Here is a 24,747-nt window from a genome sequence, read left to right as displayed (position 1 = left end):
TCTCCTTTCAGATCTCACAAATTTTAAGATATATTTCTTCAGGCTTTGGAAGGTTGTTTTCTCAACTCCCAAAGCTAGGAAAGTCCTCCTTCAATTGACACAAATTATATCCAAAATCCATTGAAGAATCCTGAAAAACCTGAAACATTCAAGTATTTTTTCTTGTCAAATCTGATGTGTGCTGAATATATTACTTTGTGTGTGCCAATATAACTAGACAAAGGAAACTATAAAAATACCCTTTGCAACTGGTAAGGATATTCAAAGGGCTATGCAAGTTAAACTGAAATCCAAGATAGTAAAATTCCTGTTGTTTGGAGAGGTTCTGTCTAACTTTTTTGTCTAGAGAATGTTAGGAACTCACCTATGGTACCTAATACAACTTTAATTCCGGGAGAGAGAGAGACATATCTAGAGAGTTAGTTTGTCCTGCCATAGGATTGAAGAGGAGAGATATAGATATATAGATAGACAGATAGATATAAAGATATAGATTAGATATATATATATATATGGATATATAGATAATATATAGATATATGAATATATATGTATATATAGATATGTCTACATTAAATTCACAGAAAACCCCTGTAATTGCCCATCATGAGATATGAACAGGGTTTTTTTAAATTTCCAGCCTTAGAAATGAAGATAAACTGTTCACTAAAGGAGGCAAGACTGGATATTACAGGTCTTGACTCTTGTTTTGCGTGATGATTCACATCCAAAAGTAAACTTAAATCTCTCTACAGTTCTATGCTTTACAAATGTTTTTAATTCTGTGCTTTACAAATTTTTGTAATGACTCATCTTTTTGTTGGGGGGAAAATTATTTGCTCATCCATGAAGAAGAGAGGAAGAGAAGCAGTGGCCTCAAAATATGGGAAAACTATGACAGTTTTCAGTTTCTTGGATTACAGGATTGGGCTTGACCACATATCATAAACACTTCCTCCCCTGAATAGATTGAATACCAAGTCCCAAATACTCAACCTTGAGAGGCCACAGGAATCACAACTACCCCAGAGATGGAGTTCCTCTGGCAGAGTAGCAGTGTAGCTGCGTTTAGACTTACTGACATCCATTTTTTCAATCTATAAGACCTATATATATATATATTTAATCTGTAAAGTCTCTCTGTATAAGGTTTTTGGTGTTCTTGAGGCTTTTTCAAACATTAAAGCAGTCAGACGTTGTTGTTTCTCAATACATAAGATACAAAATGGGCATAGATTTTCTGCTGGGAGTAGAAATTTACATGAATTAAAAGTACTAATTTACAGAAGGAATTTTAGATACAAGAGAAACACACACAAGAGATTACACTTAGGGCTAAGATTGATTCCATCATGGATGTATAAATTTTTAATCCAGATGGACAGACAAATAACACTGAATTGTTGCTTCAGAACCTTCCCTGATGTCCCAGTAGATCACAGCAGCTCTGCAGCTGCAGCATGACTCCCACTGCAGGACAGCAGATTACTTCATTGCCTCCAGAAGAGCATCACATTCAGCACTTGCCCACCCAGTTATGCACCCAAACCAGCAACCAAATGAGGGAAATCCCAGGCTGACTCCCACTGCTCTCCCCTCTTTTGGCTGAGAGCTGCTATTTCCTTCCTACCCCTGGTGTAGGGCAGAGTACAGCAATAATGAGGGTCTTGCTCTCCTTCCAGCAGCTGTACCACAAGTGCAGGAAAGAAAAGGTTGTTAACAAACTTAGAAAGGGTTGGAAATTCAGATTGCAGGAATAGATAATTGAAAAAACAAGATGGGGAGGTTTCTTCCAAACCAAATAATAAACATCACTCCCTTGAATCACTTGATTATAGTATCACGTTGTATTTTCTATCTTTTTTATTCAGACATTATTACTCATAAACTAAATAATATGATCATTTTTTAAGAGCTGAGATAATGCCTAGAAATTGGTCCAAACATGACTAGACATTGTAATCCATTTTTTCAAGGTTTTTGCTAGCCAAGAGCCAACATCGGTACTGAAGTGGGAAGGATTTTAGAGAGGTTGGGTTTTTCCTACAGAAACTGTTGTGTCATTTTCAGAATGATGCTGAAATTAATGAAGGTGTGCACAGCCTCCTTTCTTTCAAAAGAGATCATCAGGCTGTGCTTTTTAGTGTGAAATGTAAGGATGTAAATATGAGGGGTTAGCAGTATTTTATAAGAGAAAGAAGCAGAGATTCGAGGTGAATTAAGCAACGTAAATTCTTCTTTTTTTGGACTGGAAGCCTTTGCCACTGCAGACAGCACCTCTCAGCCTCCCTAACCCTGAGCACAGTTGAGGTTTGGGTCATTTGTATGCTGCTGAAATGCTTTTGTGGTGCATTAAAGTGGTTTCCTTTAATAAACATGTAGACCTTCTGTTCCCCTCTGACCAGCACTGCTGGGTCTGGAACCAAACTGGACTTGTGTGTGCACAGTCAGGGGACTGGAGCTGCTCCAGCACCTGGTCTGGAGCCATTCTAATTCAGCCTGGATTTTCCAATATGTTTTTATAATCATGCTTAATTATGGGCATGAGAAATAACTAATTACCGAAGCGCATGGCTTTCTTCTTCCAAGAAAACATGCCATGGCTCCTTTGCTTATCAAATTTTGCAACCCATGCAACCCCTGCCAGCAGAAAAGGTGCTGAATATCAAAAATATTATTTCCTTCTCCCGAGTGTTTAGTATAACAATATAAGCATTGACCGTTGTGTACTTTGGTATTATTTTCCTTTCCTGCTTGTAGTCACTTCTCATGTTTCTCCATCATTTTAGGCCCCTAATAGGGATAGGATGAACCCATTGATGTCGGCACATGGAGGCCTGCTAGTGGCATGCCTTTGGTTTTAGTCTCCTAGCAGCAGCCATTCATGTTATGTGGGCTTTCTTTTTTGGGCATTGCCCACCCCTGAATCTGACTTCAGGCATTTTTCACTGCCTGTTCTGCATGAATAGCCACAGGCCTCTTGCCAATTGTCCCCCCTCCTTGAAAGCCAGCTTCAGCCAAAGGCCTTTTCAAGTGTGATCCCAGAGTGCCACACAGGCTTTCAGGGTATTGTTGTCGAGATGAGGGCCCTGCACTGGAAAGTGGGGTCAGAAGAGAAAGCACAATAAGGGGTGATGGAGGCTTCATGCAGTCCTCAGATGCTGGCCTGTTTATTAATTTACAAAACTAATGTCACTGTCTTTAGAGGAGAGATTGAGTGAAAAAGATGCCCTTTGAAGAGAAGAACTGCTTTTGATACATTACCAAAACACTGCTCCCCTTATTAAATTGATTTTATGGAAGAAAGTACAGCTAATAAAAGTTCAGAAACACCAATAAAATATTGAAGGTCTGGATTCAGTGTTTTCTTTTTTCTTCATCAGCTCAGACACAATTCATGTTAATGGGTTTTACAAGCTGTCCTAGGGCAAAAAAAATCCTTAAATTTGCAAATATCTGGTCTTCCTTATGCATGTCACACAAACTATTAGTCAAGACAGCACAATAGTGAAAGCTCTTTAGCAGAGCTCTCCTCCCTCCTACATAATGTAATGAAATATTCAAGCAGAATTTGTTTACCTCTCAGTGGTTTTAGGGGGATCTGAAAGGGTAGGGGTTCATGAACCTTGAATATAAGGTACAAAAGTGGCTTGGCTTGTGAGAAGATTCAGAGCTGGGCTTGAGTGTTGCTCCTGCAGTCAGTGTTGGTGCAGATTGCTGGATCAGGGCAAGCAGTTCTCTGATCTGTCCCTGTCGTGTGAGATGGAGTCCTGTTGTCTGGTGGCAGTTCAGGTTTGCCCTGCAGGCTTTAATCTAAAAGCAACCTTGGGAATAAATGTGGTTTGTGGATTCCTTATTCCTTACTTTACCTGGTCAAAGGCGGGGCTGGCTGCATCCCCCTACAGGCACGCTCATGGTGGTTTCACTCTGCTGCCCAGTGCCACTGCTAACTGTGAACTCCATCTCCTGCCTCCCAAAAAAAAGGGAGATGCTGCTCTCTGTATCTCAGATCAGCTCAGGAAGCAGTCTGTCAGACCCAGCTGAATCCTCTTCTCTTATTACCTCATGAAACCAACCCAGGAACAAGTGGCTTCATCTGCAGAGGCCCCATCACTTCCACGAGTGATGATGATCCTCATTGTGGATGTTCCCAGGATTGAGATCAGGGAATTCTGAGGCCACAGCTGTGAAACTCTCCAGCTGGAACTGAGGACAGCTGCCATCAGACTTGTATCCTCTCCAGAAGGAAGGCATTCCTGTCTGACCAGTGGGTTACAGATCGATGCAAGATTAGGAGTCAGTTTTAAACCTGTGGCTGTAAATGTGTATTGAATTTTAACTGCTTTCAATTAATATAGATCAAAAGAGGCTTTTGTAGTTGGACAGTCCTTCAAAAAGTTCCAGACTTCAAGCATAAATCTGTCCAGTCTGCTTTTGTTTTTCATAACTTGTCTTGCCATGTTTGTTAATTATGGAAGGCATTTAGGACTTGCTCTGTCTCATCCAGTTTCTTCTCTGCTGCAGTGCTCCAGCAGTGAAGTCAGCAGTTTTACAATCCACTGCCTTGGACCTGGAAAGTCATTTATGGCCAGCAAGTGGGTGTAAATTGTTAATGGCAACATTTTAAGTCTACCCTGTATGCAAAGCAATGGAGATTGATCCATGGAACAAAAATAGTTATAATCTACTCACCTTCCTAGTAGCAGGAAATAATTCAAAAGCTTCTTATCTCTTTTAAAAATGATAATCCAGGGAAAATAAGTTTTTGATGAGGAATGTTCTTACATGAAAGCAAATACCAGAACATCACCCTGTATGATAAGTACTGGTAACATTTACTTGTGTATTTATTTTGGTTTTCAGCTCTGCTGCAGACAGATTCACAGATCAATATGAGTTCAACATTACTCTCCATGCTCCTATCAAATACATGTTTTCAGATTGATATATTTGGTAATAAATATAATAATTTGAAGCATAAAAGTGTTGGTTTTTCCTGAATGGGACACTATTATTTGGTATATATATATATATATCAATAGCTAATTTACTACAAATTCTTTTTGTTTGAGGAAGGCTTGGTAGATTTTCAAACAGTGAATTCAGTGAAGAATTAGGAGACTGGTTAGTGAATTATTCTGTGACTTTTTAAAGAAGAATTTAGTATCCTTTTGTCCTTGCAATTGTTGGTATGAAGATACTGCACACCTTAGTAGAAAGGTGTGAGGGGCTTTTGCATACTTTATTCTCTCATTAAAATTAGCTAATTTGAAAATTAGGTTAAGAAGTCAGATCACTCAGCCTTTTACAGTGCTTTTCAGGCTCACAGTCAAGGTAGGTAAATAGGCCAAATATCTTCTTTTAACATTGTCATGTCTTTTTTCTCTTTATTAATTAAGAATGTAAAAATAAAAGGTTGCTTAGTTGACATTGCTTCACTCAAGGCTGAAAGCTACTAACTGTGCCTGAAGATCCTCTAGGAACAGAGCAACTTTGCAAAAAGTCATACCTGGGGTGCAGGAACAGGCATCAAACAGCTCTGCAGTCTGTGGTGATAAATCCAACACCCCCAGACAGTCTGGAACTTGCCTGTACAAGATCTGTTTATTTTGGCTTTGAGTGGAGGAGAGGATTTGTCCCCTATATGTAAACAACTACAGATAACGGGATGTCAATGAATGTATTTCAATATTTACCTCTTAAAAATTAATCAAATTAACCGCAGAAAAGCACTGAGAGAGAAATATGACAGGTACCAGTAAGGTTCTCATGAACTACTTCCCTTCTCCTTCGTTATGAACAGCAGCAATAAGTAGTTAGAGTAGCCAGGAAAGCTGCTCTGGCAAGCTTGCCGCTTCCATGGCAGGAATAAACACAGCCGTGACCAGGTCAGGGAAACTCGTGTGTGGAGAGAGGCTTTATGGTGGCTTAGAGGCACTAATGGGTAAAAAAAAGGTGTCTGGTAAAGATAGGGAGCTGAGTAATCCTCAGATGATCAGCATTTTTGTTCAGATAACAAGCTGAACAGTTTATCTGGAGTTTTCTGAATCTCACTGAGGTAAAGCTCAAGCAGCAATCTTATGAAAGCAAGGCTTAATGTGACATTTTGAACTTCTGCTTCTGGTCCATTTAAAAATTAAACAAGAAGAGCACAAATTAAATACTTCCTTAAAGAAGAAATGAATTCAACATGTTTTACAGTTACCTGAGTTTTGAATTGGTGAAGTTCAGATTTTGGACCATTTAAGGCTTATTTTAACCATTGTCCTGTAAATAGTGGGGGAAATTTTTGTATCTACCTGGACATTCCAGGTAGATACAAATTCCAAACACAACATGAGGTTAGCATTAAGTGGAGTTAGTAATGCAAACTTCCACATCCTTTTCTTTTTTTCTGCTTTTGGAGCTCTCTTATTTCCTTCACAGCTCTTTATCATCTGAAGGATAAAGGAAAAGAGAGAACAGGCAAATCAAAATAAATTTTGAAAAAACAAAACCAAACGAATCTGTCTTCCCTAATCAGACACTGTTTTCTTTTTGCTCCACAAAATAGATAACCTGATTTTCTCAGGCAGTTTAAGTGAAGAGCAGTGACATTATGATAACTGTGGACAGGGACTTTAAACAAAGTGGTCAAGCTATGAGGAGAAGACACTTGGTGGTGTTTTGCAATGGAGAGAGTACAGAGTTGCTGTGTTAGGTTTTGGAAACCACGTGAAATCCTTCTGCAGCTTTCTCCACAGATTCTGCTTTTGCTAACTAAAAGTATACCCTGGGTGTAATGAATGTGAAACCAGCAGTGAGCAGGAATGTCCAGTTCTCACCACAAAGCACAGCCTTGCTGCAGATGTGGAGTGGTTACTTCTCCACTTGTAGATAATCTGGGGTGGGTTGAGATGTCTCAAAGTTCTCTGTAGTATTTGTTTGCCTTTCTTCCTCCTTTCAGTTATTTTATGATTTTAGCACAGGGCTTTTGGGAAGGCTCAGCTTCCTGAAAAAACCTCAAGAGGTAGATGAATTTTCAGAGGGAAATTTGGAAACCTTGCAGTGGGAGGTCACAGATACAGTGGTCTGTAAAATTTAGTTACTCAAATGAGAGCTGTGCTGTTTTGAAACCCTCACCTCAACAGTCATGCCTGAGAGTCTGAAAAAAATATCTTAATTCTGCTTTTGAGTCCCTTTAATTTGCCTCTACTCATGGATGTCATCTCCTGAGTCCTGCCTGTGTCCCTCTGTCTGTCTTGCTCCCATTGAGGGAGTGCCTGAGCCTGGGTCTGCAGAGGGACTTGGGCAGAGTTTTGTTACCTCAGAATCTCTCCTGCATGAATTGATTTCATTGTTTGAAATTACAACAGTGAGCTGCTTCATCTCAAAGAAACTTTGTTTTCTTTCTTTTTCTTTGCAGAGTAATCTGAAATGACCAGAGGATCCATCCAGGGATGGAAGTGCTCTGAAGGTAGGAAGGGATGGTTTTGATTAATATTCAACTTCGGCAGAGTCAAAATGTTTCACAAAAATGCACTAATTTTGACAGGATTCGGGCTTTAAAGTTCAATTTTGGTTTTGGCCTGGGAGAAATAGGGCATGAAAACCTGTGGGATTTTTTAAAAGAACACAAATCAATTTTTAAAATGTTTGAAAAAATTTTGGTTTCACTTTATCGCGAAACAAAAGCAATGCTGGGGATTCAGAAATAGTGTAGGAAGAAATTTGGCATTTACTGGCTATTTCCTTGAAATATAAACATGGAAACAAAAGAACCCATCTGATACCTTGGTATTATTGCTGTCTTCCAAGCTCTTCCACTCTGGAAGTGTGACTGATCTATGAGGCTTTAAGTGATAATAAAGTGTTGGGAATAAGATTTCTGTGTGGCCCCTGTGCCAGCATCAGAGAAAAGATCCAATGCAGCTAATCTGTTCAAGTTTAATGAATGTCCTGCTGACTTTTAAGGGAGCTGGCTGCCTGACTACCCTCTGAGACTTTAAAAATCTCCTCCTATTTTTGTAGATTTTTGTCAGGAAACCAGATTGAACAAGCCCATATAGAAAATGCTATTGCCATTCCTACAGGTTTCCACATGATATTGGACCCCTCCCCTCCCTTTCTTTCTTCTTTTTATACCTCTCTGGAATGCAGATATTTTGGTTAATTTTCTCCAGCTGTCACAGAGTCTCACAGGAAAATGACCTTGCAGAGTGACCACTTCCGCTATTCCTTGACTTAAGTAGATATTTTTTTCTTCAGAGCTTTCACCACATCATTCACATCACTGCCTGGTGTCTTTCACAAGTCAGGAAAAAAGCAAAAAATAATTTCCACTCTCTAGAAAAAAAAAAAAAAAGGAGCTAAATCAGATCAGTTTGGGCTGGTTTTATCAATTTGCATTGGTATTTCAGAGCAGTTAGTGCAGCAGAAATTTAAAATTACCCATTCCTACTAAAAGGTAGGGAGATATTAATATTTGGACATTTTTCTTCTAAGAATTATTTTCGTCATAAAGTTACTTTATTCATTTAGTAATGACAGTAGTCTCAGAAAGTTGGAGAGTCAGACCTCTTAGTTCTTTTGTTCTTTTCAATATACAACTCAGAGGGGAAAAATTTTATTTTTATTTTTGTAATTTAGTTTTCTGAAATAGTATTATTTGGGGGGAAAAGCAAAGAGGAAATCCCTACATGGTAAATATTTATGGCTCATGAAATGTGTGAATATGTACATGAGATGCATATATATCAAAAGCTAATGGTTCGTTAAGTACCAAGGACCTGTTGTTAAGCATGACTTTCTTCTTCCTTCAAGTTCCTCCTCTGATTTTGGGGATACCTGGTTGGGACTTGTAAAATACCAAGGATTTCTAAGCACAACTTTTCTGCACTGTAACATCTCTTCATATCCTCTGTCTCATGTTTTGGATGAGTATCCCAAAATCTTGGTGTTTTCTGTAGCAGTCTGAGAATTTTCCTCCAGGACATTGTAATTAACATGTTCCTTTCGAGTGTCCTTGTGTTTATATGAGTGCTTCATCAAGACTGCACAAGGTGAGTAGCTTGTAGCTGTGCCCCATTTCTCTAAACTTCCAAAACTGGTATTACCATATGTTATTTTTGTAACATTGATTTTGCAATTGTTTAATTTCAGAATTATGGGATTGATATCTTGGTGCAAGCCCCAGCAATTTAGGTGTTTTATAAAGAAATTCAAGATTGATTTTCATGGTTTGTGGTATTAAGTAGGCCATCTGGTCTAAGTATATGCCTGTTAAAGGTCTAAAAGCAGGTTACTCGTGTGCAGTATCAAGATTTGGGGCTTTTCTGTCCTATGTGCAGAATATACACCTGACAAATTTGAAAGATTTGCAGCCTGAGGTGCAAAGAGCTAAGTGTGATTGTGGAGGTCATTGCAGCATGAGCCTGGTATCTCATGGAATTTGGGTGAATGGAAGCTAGAAAGTAAGATTTCATCATGTCTTAAAGGCTGCCATGAAGGACCTGAATTAGGTTGAATTAAATGAGCAAAATCATGGTGTTACTGATGAGCACTTGGTTTATAACCCTATTGATGATTCTGCTGTTGTGTAAAAACTATAAATCCTTACTCTCGCTGTATTTTTGAGACTACATCGCCGGGATGCATCAGCCTTAAATGGGATTATCCTAGCTTGGAATGGGGCTGTGTTTTCTTCCTCCTCATAGCTGCTAACTTGTGGGAAAAGCAGCTTTGAAGGTGCCCTCAGCTGGGTCCCACAGGAGATTTCCAGCACTGCTGCCCAGGTTCCGCACATGGGCAGATGTTCTGCTGATCCACCCTAACCACTTCACTCATGCCCGAAAACCTGTCAGGAGGCTCTGCCAAAAGAGATGGCAAATCCGAGGAAGTGGGAGGGAAGAGGGATGGTGGCACAATCTCTGCAGGAATGTGGTGGGTCACAAACTCCCAGCTGGAATCAGCCATGGCCAGGGCTGCGTGTCCAACTGGGCTCTTGCATGTGGTGAGCCATATGCTGGTCCCACTCACTGGTGATCCCATCTCAGCTGGGAATACACGTTTGGAGCAGCACTCCAAGCTGTGAGCCTGAAAGCTGAAGTGGCCATCTTGAATATATTATAACTTGGGAATAAGGGAGTAGGAAAATGATTCAAAATAGCGCGCAACATTCCTTCTCCTGTATGTATGCTGAGAGGCTCGACTTTGTGAACTATCCCATCTATTTCAGTGGAAATTCTTTCAGAATAAGTTTTGGCTGAGATTAGAAAAAGTGATGGCATTTTTTCCTAAATTATTCTTTTTTGCCAGAGCTGAAGTTTAACAGCTAAAACCTTTGGAATTTAAGAAATCTGATAAACGGGTTTCCCAAGTCTTTCTAATTTTAATCACAGAGGTAAAGGAGAATGGTTCTAATGGTATAATAATCTTATATTCAAGCCCTGTTTCAAATGCTTGCCTTGCACAGGATGGAAAACAATAATAATAATAATAATAATAATAATAATAATAATAATAATAATAATAATAATAATAATATGGAAAATTGGTGTAATATCTATTTTCTTGGAATTAGTACCTGTCAGATAGTATGGCTTGATTACTTTGCTTCACCTCTCTAAGAGAGACAGAAAATTTCCAACTTGCAGATTTTTTTAAAGATCTGCCAATATAAAAACAAGTGATCTTAGTAAATTGTTTAGCCTGGAAAGTGACCACCATGTTTATGATATTAAAAGGATTTCTTTGTACCTGCTGTACACATATAATTACATAAACATCTCCCTGGTAACTTAGATGGATTCTTTACATTTCAGACTCTGGAAATTCTAGGGGTAAAAGAGGGGATGAACCAGAGAATGAGTCCCATATTCCAACTGATCAGTGTTTCCTCACATGTATCTGTTTCACAAAAAGACTCCAGCACATGTTTAGCTTTAGCTGTGCTCAGGTCTCACTGGGTTTAAACATGCACTGGTTGAGGATGCTTTCTTAAATGGAAGCAATATGTTATCCCACTGAAATGCACTTGATTTGCCAGCTACATCCCTCCTTTGCGCAGAGGTGATTTCTACAGGCATCTGTAAAGGCAAGGGAAGCTGAGGTCTTTAGAGCAGCTCATGCCTCCAGAATGGATTTAGATCTCTGTGGTACAAAGTGCAGTCTTCTCCCAGTGCCAAAGACTTTTCCTATCAAAATAAACTTAATGCAGATTAAAGGCACTGCAGACTTTCTATGTGAAAATAATAAATCGCTTATTGGGTATTTTTGAACTGTCCCTTTTTTCCCCTGTCTTTCCCATCTGACTATTCTCTCTAAAGACCAAGACTGCACAAATGCAAGAAGTTGTTTTATTTTGAAGGGGGAGACTCAAAGGTGTTGAGAGTGACTGGGTCATTTTCCCATCAGTCTCCTGCATTTGGGCTCCTTTCAGCTTGGTTTTTGGTGACAAACTGCACAGCTGCAATGCCTTACATTTACCAGCCTGCATATATGAAGGATGTGTAATGTTAACTAAGCTCTTTCCCTCCCTCATGGAAGACCACCCTGCCTGCAAAATCTCCAGGGGAAAGCACGGCATGTCCTGATCAGAAACTGCCTTTATTGGCAGAAGAACAGCATGTTGCATTAACCAAAACAGCATTTTTAAAAACATTTTTCATGGTGGCTGCTTTTTATTTAAATATCCATTTTGCTTGTGTAAACAGATCTCATTTGGCCTTTACATCCCAACATCCCAGGACTATCTGAAAGCCTTGTTAACATTTAGCATTGGAAATAGTTTCAAGCCTTGCACAAAATCCTCAAAACCTGATCTGCTCAGGGCAGGAAAAGGACTGGATTCTCCTTTGCAGTTCTCTAGACAGCAATTTTCTCTGGGTCAACTTTCTGGTGATGCAAGTTTTCCCTAATCTCTCTCTACCACTGACAGTGCAGTTTTTCTATTGGGTAGGAGTTGTTGTTAAGCAAAAGTCACTTTGAAAACTTGTTTTACTTCTCTTAGGTTGATTTGTCTGTGCCTTCACTTGTTGTTGTATATTTCTTGACCATGAATTTATCACTTGTCTCCTAAATAGCAGGTGATACAGCCCCAAATTTCTCCCCAAAAACTGCATTTACCATGGAAATGAATGACATTGTGCTGGACTTAGCTACTCGCTGGCTGTGAACACAACTGTGACAAGATCCTTTGGTCTCCAATTGGACACTGAAAGGGAAGACCTGGGCTAATTGACTCCAGGGGAGTCACTTTTCATTTGGGCATTTAGAACCTGTCCCTGGGAAACTGATATTGACACCACCAGCAGCATATCTGAGGGTATAACAAAGATTCCTGAACAGTATCCTTCTTGTTCCTGCTAAAATCATGGATATGAGGCTTCTTGCTTCAACTGTTCCTCTATATACATGTCAGCATAGCATAAAATGCACTGTCTGGGCAGGCTACTTGAATTTGCAAGGTGCAAGATTTGTAGAACCAAAACCCTTCTCTCTTCAACACCGTTTCAGCAGTGTAATTTCACTCAAAACAAATAAAACAAACCCTGGTTTGCCTCTGAATAACCTCAGGGACACTTGGCTAATCTCAGGGTGTTGGGTTGTATCCTATGTTAGGAAATGAAAGCTTGAATTGAAAGTGTTTTCTGACAAGTGATTTACCCATCAGAAAGGTCTGGCCAGTGGTGACAATGAGCTGCTTCTTTGCTGTGTCCCAGTTTCCCCAAGTGTGTGATGGTTGTAATTAAGTTAATTTACCTGTCGAGGACACTGTGACGAGTAAATTGCAGGAGGGTTTATAAAGGGGCATCACATGTGTGGTTCTAGATGTGAAATCTCCAGGTTTAGACAGCTACTTTTGTAGATCCCAGGAGGAATGTCTACCTTTTCCTGCCCACCATTCCTTCATTCCACAGTGCATGGAATAGTGGCCATCCTAGATCAAAACCTTGGCTTTTTTTGTGCATTTGTCTGGGGTCTTTCCGTGGTGAGAGGCAGCACACTCATCTCTCTAATTCTAAAATCCTTTTCCACAAGAAAGGTGAATATTGATTTTTGCAGTTTGCAGATGAAAAGACTGAGCGGGGAGGTCAAATCCTGTAGTTGAATAACAGACAGAGATAAGAAGCATTGGGAATAATATGGATGGGCAGAAATTTCAGTCCTCTGGAAGGGTTCGGGCTCACCTTGCAAATTCACCTCAAGGCTGAGCACTGCATTCCTGTGCATCCAGAATTATCTGCTTCCCTGTGCATCTCCTTATAACCTGAAATAAATCCTCACAAAGCCATGTGCAGATGGCATTATGGTAATAATGTTACAGGGCTTTATTAGAGCACATTTTCCATCCTGATTCTAATCCACTCCAATGTCCTTGGATTACCCCAAATTTTCTTTCTTGTTGTGTGTCATGTACCTCTCTTCCTATGAGATTTAGGACCAGTTTTTGGATGTAGAGGAGGTAGCTGGCATCCTCACCTTACACTTCCACTAACTTATATCTTCACTGGGAGTGGAAAGACCAAAATTGGCCAAGTTTCTTGAAAATTTTCTGGACTATGAGGATTTTGGGTTTTTAATGGTGGTGATGATTTTCAGAAAGGCATCACCTCCATGTCTTTCTGTGTGCAAAGCTCAAGAGATTTTTTCCACTTTGGTAAAAGAAAAAAAAAAGTGTTTATTTCATCTACTTCCTGTAGTAATGTCGTGTACCAATGAAGCTAAAGAGAGAGTCAGAGATGGGATGACGTTCATTCACTTGGCAAAGAGGAATAAAACTTCATTAACATCGCACACTCTGTTAGGTCCCATACTTTTACCCCCCAAAGGTCTTTGTGTTTCCTTGTGTTTTGATAAAATGGCTGATAGGCTGCTAAATTGCTGGGAAAGTTAGGAATAACATTAATTTAATGAGGGAGTTAGATTAAAAAATACACCATAGAGCTGGACTGCTGCTTTTTTAAGTGCTTGGCATTCCTGATGCTGGGTCTTGGTTTCTGTAGACATGCAGCATATGAATCAGAGAGAACCCACCCTGTGCTTTGGCGTAACTCTTAAAGCACTGACAGTTCCTCTTTCTTTGGCAGTAATTAGACAAGTAAAAACTGGTTAGTTTGGTTAGCAGACATAAATGTGGAAAATATTCACAACTACATATCACTGGGTGTGTGTGCCTAAGGAATCTGGATGAGCTGTGGTTGGACTCTCCTTTCCCACATTCTTACAACAAAGGTGCTTTATCCAACAAAGCAATCTGGCCAAGGTCTTTTATTTCAGCTAATTCATGTTCTCTTTTTCCTTTGGAAGGGTTGGAGGTTTGCTGATGGCACAGTCCAGTGCAGCCCTTGACGACAGGAGGCACTGCTGGGGGATGGGACTCTGCAGGGGGAAAAATCAGGTGAAACCAGCATAAGACAGCCCCTAAAACTTAGGCCAAGCATATCCTTAATTTCCTTAATTTTTTAATTTTTTTTCCCCCACTTACTTGCCTCTCCCAGTAAGTCTGGCTACCACAGCTCATGGTTTGGGTGCAATTGTAACTATGAAACGGTAACTATTAAAATTAACTAATAAAATCAGTCCTGGAGTGAATAACCGTAGTGATGTCCATGTGTTCATGGTGGCACAGAGAGGGAGACAGGCACCTTTCAAAACACAGCTCAAATGAGTGCAGTCAGACCCCAAGGGGCTGCTTAAACACTTCCACCTTTTGGGAGGAAGCCTGAGTTATGGATTAGCAGTTTCCATGTGCTTAACAAGGGCTTCTTGGAGCTTCCATTCACAGCCATGGGACAAAACCACCCCCTTTGCCTCACTGACTCCTCTATAAAATGGGAATAATCAAACCACGGTTTATAACTCCAGAAATCCTTCATGAGATGACACTTAGTGCTCACCTTCGCTACCCACTTTCTAGTGCAAGCTGCAGAGTTTCCTTGGATTAGCCCCTGTCAGAAATATTTAGGAGCAATGTATTTTACTGATTTTAGCATTTCTGCTTGAACAGTTGAGACTCTGACAATATTTAAAGTAATAATGAGCATAACCCTCATCTAAAAGTGACTGATATATTATATTAATGATATTTAATATATTATATTAAATATATCTTCTATATTAAATATATATTTAATATCATAGTAAATATTTTATATAATACATTAAATTATATATTTAATCTATTATATTAAATATGATGCATATATTATATTATTATATATTGTATTAATTATATTTAATTAATATAATATCCCATCTGTCAATACTGAGGTGAGGAGACATAATACTTAATTAGGTGCTTATTAAGTATTAGGTCCTTAGGTGAGGACCTAATACGTAATAATTGAAATGTAGGCTTTTTAGTCTAGTGGTGTTTATTTCCAGTTCCAGGAATACCTATGGCAGTTACACTGATGATCTGCCTGTTGCTTTTTCTGTTTCCCACATTTATTTTCCCCTAACATTCTCCTTGTTAGGTTGATAGTGCACTTTCCTGATTTTGTTACTTTTCAGTTCTTCTCATGGGTCTTTTTCTAACCTCTACTCTCCAAAACTGTTGGTACAACTGGCACCTTATCCATGGAATCCTGCCTGGGTCAGGCACAGGAATGGCAATGACAGAGGTAGATGAAGCTGCTCATCATATTGGCAGGAAAATCTTGTTGGGCTGCTTACCTAGTAATTCAGAAGTTTGTAGAATTCATCAGGCTTTAAACCTCATAGTCCTAGTCTGAGTAAGGGCAGTTTTGGTATTTTTTAAATATTTTTTTTAGCAAAGTAGCTTCAGTTTATCCCCTTGGATTATTTGATTTTTCTCAAATTACCCAATTCATATGTGCCTCCTGAAGGGTTCTCTTTTCTCACTCCTGTTTATTACATGCTGAGTTGCCTCCCCTCTAATTTACCCTCATGGTACAAGTCTACTGACTAAAGAGGAGAAATTCCTGTTTTGTACCAAAATAAGCAAAAGCAGAATTGGTGCCAGATTTTAACTTTGGTGAGCAAAGCTTGCTTCTCTTTACCTGGAATCATACCACAACTGGGAGCCACAGCCAGACATCCAAATATAACAAATATTTCTGGGTTTGCATGTTATACTTTCCTGCTCCTCAGATTCAGGCTGGGAGGAAGAAGATTAGGAAAGAAAATGTAAAGAAAATGTATGCATGAATATTTCAGCAATCTGCTGTGTTAGGAAGGAAAAAATGTAGAGAGCAGATGACTGATTCATGGTGATTTAATTGCAAACACTGTAGCTTTTAAACATTGCCTCAGTGTGGTCGGGGTGCTTATGGTAAATACATTTCACGCCAGATGTGGCCTCAGCAGTGCACAGCTCAGAATTTCCCTGCACACAGTAGCTGCCAGTTCTGGGAGCCTGAGGATCCCTAGGTCTCGGAAAGATTCTTCTTGTTGTAGCTGTCCTGCCCAAGGGGTGCCAGCAAAATGAGCACAGGGGTTGGAGAGGCTGCTGACCCCTAAAAATCTCAGGCTTCAAATAGTCCACAAAACATAGATGCCAGTGTTCTGCTCCCAGGAGCTGAATAATGCCTTTTGTTCCCAAACTTGGTGTCTCTGCACTAGCAGGAGCGGGAACCATTAGAAGATGTGATCTTCCATCGACCCCACAACATGCAAGCTTAGAAGAAGGGCCCATAAGACATTTTCCTTTCTGGAAATAAATTTATTTTTAAAAAGGGATAATACGTACATTGGCTGTATCTTTGTTGGGTGCAGAAGTAGAATGGGGGACTTCAGCTGAAAAGGTATCAACTGCCTACTATTCTTCTGTGAAATCTCTGCAAGTGATGTGGACTAGAAAAACATATATTATGGTTTCTGCCATTCACCCAGTCTGTAGGATTTCTAGAAATAATTCAAAGAAGTTTAAAAAAAAAGAAAATTTAAAAAGGCAATTGTTGATGAGTTGGATGTGGATATGAAGTTATAGCAAGATGCTGAGTGTGCTGAGTATACTGAAAATTTCTGAGTCCATTAGTATCAGCAGAGTGTCTTGCTAAGGGTGTGTTGCTTTTGGAACTGAAGCTGGAATTAGGCTTGAATGGGGTAAACTGGGGGCTGATCTTGTGCATATGAATGGGCAGCTCCAATGAGACCTAAGGAAGAGCCTGTGTGGAGCTGCTGCTGCAGCAAATGTGGGGCTCTTTCAGTGCATCTGCACAAAACTCGTTTAAATGCTAGCAATGCAAGAATCTGAGGAATAAAGGAGCATTATTTCATAATATTTAGCATATCAATCCCACTTTTTCTCCCAGCAGGACTGAGTTTCTGGCAGTGCCTCAGTGAGCACCATCCTCCCAAGCTGCAGTCAAGTGTGGCATTGCAGGATGCTCTGCAAAGCCAACGTGGCCTTTGCAGCAGGAAAGCTGCAACACCTTGGGCTTTGGGTGAGACACAAATGGCATTCCCTACCTGAAACCAGGAGCAGTTATTTGTCTCTTTGCCAGCTGAAGCCTGTGGTGCTCTGACCTCATTGCTTTGAGCTTGCAGCCAGTCTGAGATCCCTGCCTGCGCTGCAGCTGTGCCTTGCTGTCACTGAGGGGACAGTCCAGAGGCTTTGCATCATTCTGAGCAAGAGCTGGCCCAAACCTAGATGTGAGTCTTGGCTGCTCAGGTCCCAAAGAGCCAAATTTGGGTTCACAAAGTCATAGGAATGAAAGGATTTAATCATGTCTGGATGCAATTTTGGGTAACTGAGTAATTGACGTAATACTGGTCACAATATGTTGGCTGGTGAAGACCGCAATAAACTGTGCATGTCAGCTAATCATGATTAAACACTGATGAGGCCAGGCTAAAACTGCACTTAGCTGACATGTGCTGAATGCTATTTGTTCTTGTCTACACCGATTCACATGGTATTCAGTGCAGCACAATATAGGTAAGCCCTTTGGGGAAAGTGTAGCTCTGGTCAGGCCTCAGTGTTCCCTGACTGGCCAACAGCTGCTCCGAGCAGGTTTATAAAGGGACCACTTACCCATCCTTTGATGGAGAGATAAGCCACTGTAATGTAATTACAACCAGGGAGATGGGAGAGGGGAAAGAAAAAAAATATGCCAATCATGAAGGGGGTACAGGGAGAGCCTCAGACTCCTTCCAACCTAAACATTGTGGCAAGGAAAGAAGTCTTAATTAGGAAACGTGTAGGCATAGAACAGGAGCCCATCCTAAATGAATTGGGGTGTGATGAGCATAAAGAAAATGCTTTTTAAAAAGATCTTTGACTCCCACTGAGTGCTTGTTTCTTAGACTTCCTTGCCTAATAATGTCAGCATTTAAATGGCCCCAACTCCCAAATAACAAGGCTTTGAAGTTAACACCTCATTGAGGTATAGAGTTCATACGTTTTCTATTCCTATTATTTGGCTAGAAACCGTTTTCTGCATGGCTAGCTTAATAGGGCAACAGAATATTAAGTTGTATAGGGATTGAGAAAGCTATTCACACAAAGGAAAGAGCTACAGACTTCATGTATTTGAACAGAACCTGACAATTAAGAGAAAAGAGCAAAAGTCTGGGAAGTGCCCCTAATCACATAATTGCATGAAATTTTTTCATACCTGTGATATTTCCAGTGGCCAAGCACAAAAACAAGGGTATTTCATCTTGGACTGTGTTAGGGAGTTGTAGTTGTAATTAAGAGGGGAGACAAGGTGTTTTTTCTGTCCTGCCAAAGTTTTAAAGCTCCAGAAAGTATTCCTTTCTTTAACAGGAGAGAATCAAGATGGCTTGGATTTTTTTCACTGAAAAAGACAAAAAAGGGTGTTTAAAAATGATCTGGTGCTTGTTGGACCAGTTTCTTAGGGAATGGGTGATCCAGACTCAAGTTTCCCTCTGTTGTTTTCCACCATTACAGAAAAATGCCTCAGCCACCAGGCTATCACCTAGTTTAGAAACCTTTTCTTTTGGTTTCCGTCCCAGCACCCATTAGATCCCTAAAAGGTTACTTTTCCAAACAGCATCTTCTCAAACACACCAAAAAATGGCTTTTCATTAATCTGCATTTTTGGCCCAGTTGTCTCCACTTCTGGTAATTTGCTGTGGCAGAACAATTATCCCTGCCCCAAAACAGCTATTCTAAGTCAGAGTTATCTGTGCCATAGAAAAGCCCAGAGCCTGCAGTTAAAGGCAGGGCTCTTTGGTATTTGCTGCCATATGGCAGATGTTTTCTTACCCTGAAAAATTCATGAATAATTTGAACGGAGCAGTGGAGAGAGTAAATGATGTTATTAAGCTCATTTTCAGGGGCAGAAGGCTGGACCATAATGTCACATTTCACCAAGGCCATGCAGAAAACTTTGCAGTGCCAGGATTGAACTGAATTGATGAGATCTCCCAGGCTTTGACCACAAATAAAGGTGTCCTCTAAGTACACCTTTACAGAGCATAAATTAGGCATTAGAATGATACAGAAGTTGAAATGGTTTAGAAAATATCCTTTTGTTCCAGTGCCCAGCTGAATAACAGCTTCTACTTTTTTTAATTTCCTATGGTTTTTACATAGGAAATAAGTAATTTTATCACATGGTGATAAAATTGTCTTGTGTTTGGGATTCAGGAGATTTCTGGTCATTTGTGTCACTCTTTCACTGGCACAGGCTAAGCTTTTGAATATAGATATAAAATCATCTACCTCTTCCAGGCTTCAGTGATGGAAGTATTCCACCTTCATTCCTACCTGGTGCAATTATTTCACATCTATTTCACTGCAAATACCACACCATAAGCCACATTTGGCATTTGGCTACAAGCAACTGGCATCCATGATTAAATTAGACAATTATTCTGTGTGTGCAGCCAGAAGAATCTTCTGCAGAAATCTCTATTTTGACTCTGTGAGCCCTCTCAGGGCTTGGGAAGCAGATTGAAGGCAATCTCATGTGTTTATATTAACTTGCTGCTGAGGATGAATCACAGTTTCCACGCAAATCCACTGAAGTGTTAATAGCATCTGTTCATTTTGTAGCAACTTATGGATTTAAAAATGGATGAATGGAGAGGCAAAACATCCCCATCACCCTGGTGGTCCTGTGTCCAAATGCCACGTTGTGCTGAAGAGCAATACTTTTTTTTATGCTGCTTCTTTTAAGAAAAAACGCCCTGTTGCACGTGTAATCATTGTTCCTGAAGCACTGTGTCCTTCTAGGGTGTAAAATCACAGTGACAATAATTGATCTGAGAAACAAAAGAGTCAGATTCCTCCTCTGTTGTCTAACAAAGTGGGGGATTGACACAATGGGCAGCCCAGGTGCCTAAAGGCTCTGTCCCCTCCACCAGCAGAAAACTTAGGTTCTCAAAATCCCTATTTATCTGCAGACAGACTTAAACTGCTTAGAGAGTTTAGGTGCCTTCAGCCCATAGCCCCCTGAGCTGATCTTTAATTTGGGAAGCAGGAGATGTATTTCAGACAAGAGTTGTGTGTGTAACCTTGTAGTGATGCCATTGTTTGGGGAGGGGGAAGGAGAAGGGACACGCACTGGAGCTGCAGTCCCCACACCAAGGGCTGGAAAAGATACGATTGTTGGGTAGCAGGAAGAGTGAGAGAGATTCAAGATGTAATTTTGTCCATCATCTTGGACACATCTGTGATGGGAAAGATGAGCTCCTCAGCCTCTCCATCACCTGCTATGAGAAATATAAACCATGTCATTGTGTCATGAGGAGGGACTGGGCTCCCAGCTCAGTGTCAGTGACAGCCACTTCTGCCACTGGTGCCTCTTTCATTATCTCCTGCACTTAATATTGCTGATGTTCCCATGTGCAGTGTGACAGCTTCTCCCTTGGCTGGCACAGAGAGGTTGGAGAGTCACAGGGGTGTGTTGGCACTGGGGCTGCAAGAAAATGCAGTAAAAATAAAAGCATAGGAGTCTTGCTCACCTCTATGTATTCCTGGGTCTAAGAAACATTAATTAAAGGTGGGAATAAAATCTGGCTTGCATCTCCTGTGTCAGAGGCACAGGTTACCTTCCCCAACAGCCAAATTTCCCTCTCCAGCCCTGACCCCAATCACTGTCTCATGCAGGTCCTGCCTTCCTCTGACCACATGCTGAGGCAATTTAACCCACTAATCTTGTGGAAAACTATATTTTGATGGATCAGTTTTTCATTGGGTTTGTGATTAGAGGCTCTCACTATCCAGTCAAATAAGCTTTAGAGCTTATAGAGGGGAGGGACTGGAGCAAGAGGAAATAAGGGGGAAGCAGTAAAGGGAGAATTGTCCCCTCCTGGCAGTAGGGATGCTTTAGATTAGCTCAGCCATATCATTTGTCTGGACTGTGAGAGTAAATTCTGCTCTGTTTTCTGTTATTGCTTGCTTTATGCTTTGTTTGTTTTGGTTTTTGATAGGAAGAAATGTAGCTGTATATATTTGGGAGAGGGTTTTGGGCAAACATCCTGGTCTGACATCTGTTCAGAGCAGCTTGGACAGGGATTTCTAGACCCCCAACCCCCTTAAAATTTGGATTTAAAATGCTTCCCTGTCCAGCACATCACAATTGCCAGTGGCCTCCAGGCTATTTCAAGAACACTGGGATGTTTAATTCAGCCCAGGCTCTGTGCAGGTCACCCTGCTTGTGGCTTCTTCCCACGGTGCCAGCTCCTGCTCCCAGCCCCTTTGAGGAGTAGCTCCAGGTCACACAGAAAACCAGGGCAAAGCCAGGAGTGACATTCTCCTTTCCTGCATTACAGTCTGGTATCTTAATTATTATTTCTGCTCTTCCTGTTCAGTGTGAGGGTCCCTCCCCTCCTCTCCCATATTAGTGTGTTTCTTCTAAGTTTCAGCAACAGAGGAAAATCATCTGCAGAAATTCAGCTCTGGGAAAAAAGAGATAAAAAAAGCTCTTATAAGCATTTATTAATTCATATTTAAGAATGAGTTTTCTACAGCTGTGACCTCACTTTATTCTGTTAGGAGAACTGCTAGGTGAACGTTAGAGCATCCTTTTTAAGTTGCCTTGCAAAGTTTTGGGGTCTTGTTCAGAACATTATTTTGTTCAGCCAGAGCATGAAAGGGGATTAAAACATTTCATCATCAAAGTCCTTGTGGTCTGCTGGAAAAAATGATCCCAGCTATAACTATCTGTGTGAATATATTTCCCTCATTTCTGCATGTTTTTCTAATGCCTGCCTTGTTTTGGGGAACCTAAGCTGAATAAGCAGGCTGTGATTTGTGATATTTGTGTCAGAGGATCATGCCCTGAAGTTCTTTGCTTCTGAACTATTAAGCTATAACTGTGGAAAGGTGCCACCCAAATGTAAGAGAGGAATCTTGTCAGTCTTCCTGTCGTAGACATTTGTTCTTTTGTCTTGATTTAAAATGTTTTGCTATAAAATTCTCCTCTGTTCTTATTTCTTAAAAGCTTCTCTAATAACAGCGCTTTGGAAATCAGCAAACCTGACATCATATTTAATGTGCTTCCAGAATTTCTTGATCAGAGCTTAACTGCTGTAGGATAACAGCAACAACCAGCACCAGCATCACCAAATAATGAGAACCAAATAAGCCAGAGCACTGCAGAGACCTTACATGTGGTGGGTTTTGTGAAGGGAATTAACATGAAAGAGGGTTCACTTTGGGGGTAGAGGTCAGGGCAGATAAACTCCTGTGTTCTGATACATTTCCTTAAAGTGGGAAGTGCTTTAGAGAGTGGGGCTGTGGGAAGAAACTGTCAGCAGCAGGGTGGTCAGCGGTGTCAAGGGTGGTGGCCTATGTTTTTCTTCTGTTGCAGCCTTTCATCCTCCATCTGTCAAGCTCCATAATTTTCAAGCCAGACAGTCAATTTTTAATACAAACCTTTAACTTCTCCCAGGTCTGAAGTACCCCTTTTATCTTGGATTCAAGCAAAACCAGCAGTAAGTGGGAGATTGTTTAGAGTCAGTGTCCCTGCTCGGGTCTCCTGGGGATGGCACCAGGCTGCCACCTGGGCAGGGGGCTGTGCCCTTGGCCCCTGCTGTGGTTTGTCCCTCCACAGCTGTTTGCAGCCCATGGATCCCACAGGGAGCTGGGAGCTTAGGCCAGAGAACACCTGGGACAGACATGCTGGTGGAGGACAGCAGGCTCTGTACTCGGGGAGCATGGCTGTGGCACCAGCTTGGCCATCCCTGCCCTGCTGACCCAACTGATGCCTTGTTTGCCCAGTGCTGGCCACAGGGAATGATGTCCCCAAGCAGGCACAAAGCTTGGGCTGAGGAGCAGCACCAGCCCAGGCTCCCTTCACGCCCCACCGCATTCTGGCGCGTAGCTTGAGCTGACATCTCAGCACGTGTCATATAATTTCAGCATGAACAAGACTTGGCCCACACTCAAAATACACAGTGGTTAAGTGTTTAAATTAAGGTTTAACTGACTCAGACACTGAATCTAGCTCCAGCTACTGTGTTGCCACACTATTAAATGCTACAAACTGGAGTTCCTCCATTCATATGCAAGGATTATCACAGTAGAGCTGGCAATAAGTGAAGCATCCAGATGAGTTAACAAGGAGAAACCCAGTGAAACTGGTAGGAATCTTTCAAGTGGCTGGTTTGAGGCCTGTATTTCATCCAACCATCCCAGCTGAAGTTCTCCCAAAGAGGAAGCTTTGTATAATCCTTTATTAATTTCCTAACACCAATACACCCCTTAAGCATCCAAGGCACAGCACTGAAATACTTTCAATAAATAGATGAATGTTAAAAAATCAGCCTGGAAACATGGCGGGGGGAATCCACTTTTATATATATATAATATAAATCCACTATATATATATATATATATAGTATAATAGGAATCATCTTATTTCTTTGAATCTCAAGGCATAGCTGCTAGTTGGACTTGCAAGCTCCGCTTTCTTGTGATTTAACAGAAAAATCATCCTGTTCTGTTCTATACTTGCTTGCAAGTTGTGAATAATGACTGAAGATGTTTGGAGAAGGATCAGAATACCCCTGGCAGCTGGAAGTGTTTGGACATGAGGTTATTATCTCAGGTCATGAGCCTAGAAAGCCATGGAAGAGCCCACACACCTTCCTCTGGGAGAGAAGCATGAGGAAGCACAGAAATGCCATTGCCCTGCCCATGTCTTTGGCCATCACCATTTCCACATTAACTCACTGCTGCCTTCTTCACTGGTGTTGGGGAGCAGAGCCTTGGAAGCATGGGAAAACAATCCTAACAGTGTGCTTCAGAGCAGGACTGCAAACTTTCAGGGACTAAGCTTCCTAATCACTACCGTATGGCTCATAAAAGGAGCAACATGATACCGTGTACCAAGAGGTTGTTATTCCTCCTTTCTCCCCTGTCCCACTCCAAATGTTAGAACAATAAATACATTTACCTCTTGTTTAAGATCACTTAAAATAGGTTGTTTTAATTAAACCTCCTGGCAATCTATCTGCACTAAGTGATTAAATGACTCTTATTTCAGTGAAAGGAGAAAGGATTATCACAGGACAAGAGTGACTGAATTGTGGACAGAACTAGGACTGGGTAAAGCTGCTGAATATTTTCCATTGAAATTCATGTGAAAATACTGTGAACTTTCAATTTGTGTGATGTTGTTCCACTCAAATATTTCTCCTCCTTTCAGACCTTCTTTCCCTCCCCACTGTCCCAGAGTCAATGAAACAGTTCTTTCCCTCAGGTTAAAGTTCAGCTTTGAATATCAACTTTAAAAGCTGCCCAAGAAGAGAGCTTTCTTTTCTCAATGGGCATCATTTTCAGGGAATAAACTTAAAGATGGAAAAATAGCAGTTGTGCTGATGAAT

General features: G+C 40.8%; 1 long non-coding RNA gene across 1 annotated transcript in view; it reads left to right on the top strand.

The window, feature by feature from the left end:
* LOC102063085 (uncharacterized) overlaps window positions 1–24,747 on the top strand; it is a 261,997-nt gene that overhangs the window by 174,597 nt on the left and 62,653 nt on the right. Inside the window, exon 10 of the long non-coding RNA XR_012580644.1 lies at window positions 7,406–7,456. This is a non-coding gene — a long non-coding RNA (uncharacterized LOC102063085). The remainder of the gene's footprint in view (window positions 1–7,405; window positions 7,457–24,747) is intronic.

Source organism: Zonotrichia albicollis, chromosome 6, assembly GCF_047830755.1.
Source record: "Zonotrichia albicollis isolate bZonAlb1 chromosome 6, bZonAlb1.hap1, whole genome shotgun sequence".
NCBI lineage: Eukaryota > Metazoa > Chordata > Aves > Passeriformes > Passerellidae > Zonotrichia > Zonotrichia albicollis.
The sequence above is the reverse complement of the archived record's forward strand: the minus strand, read 5'-3'. Positions and strand labels throughout refer to the sequence as shown.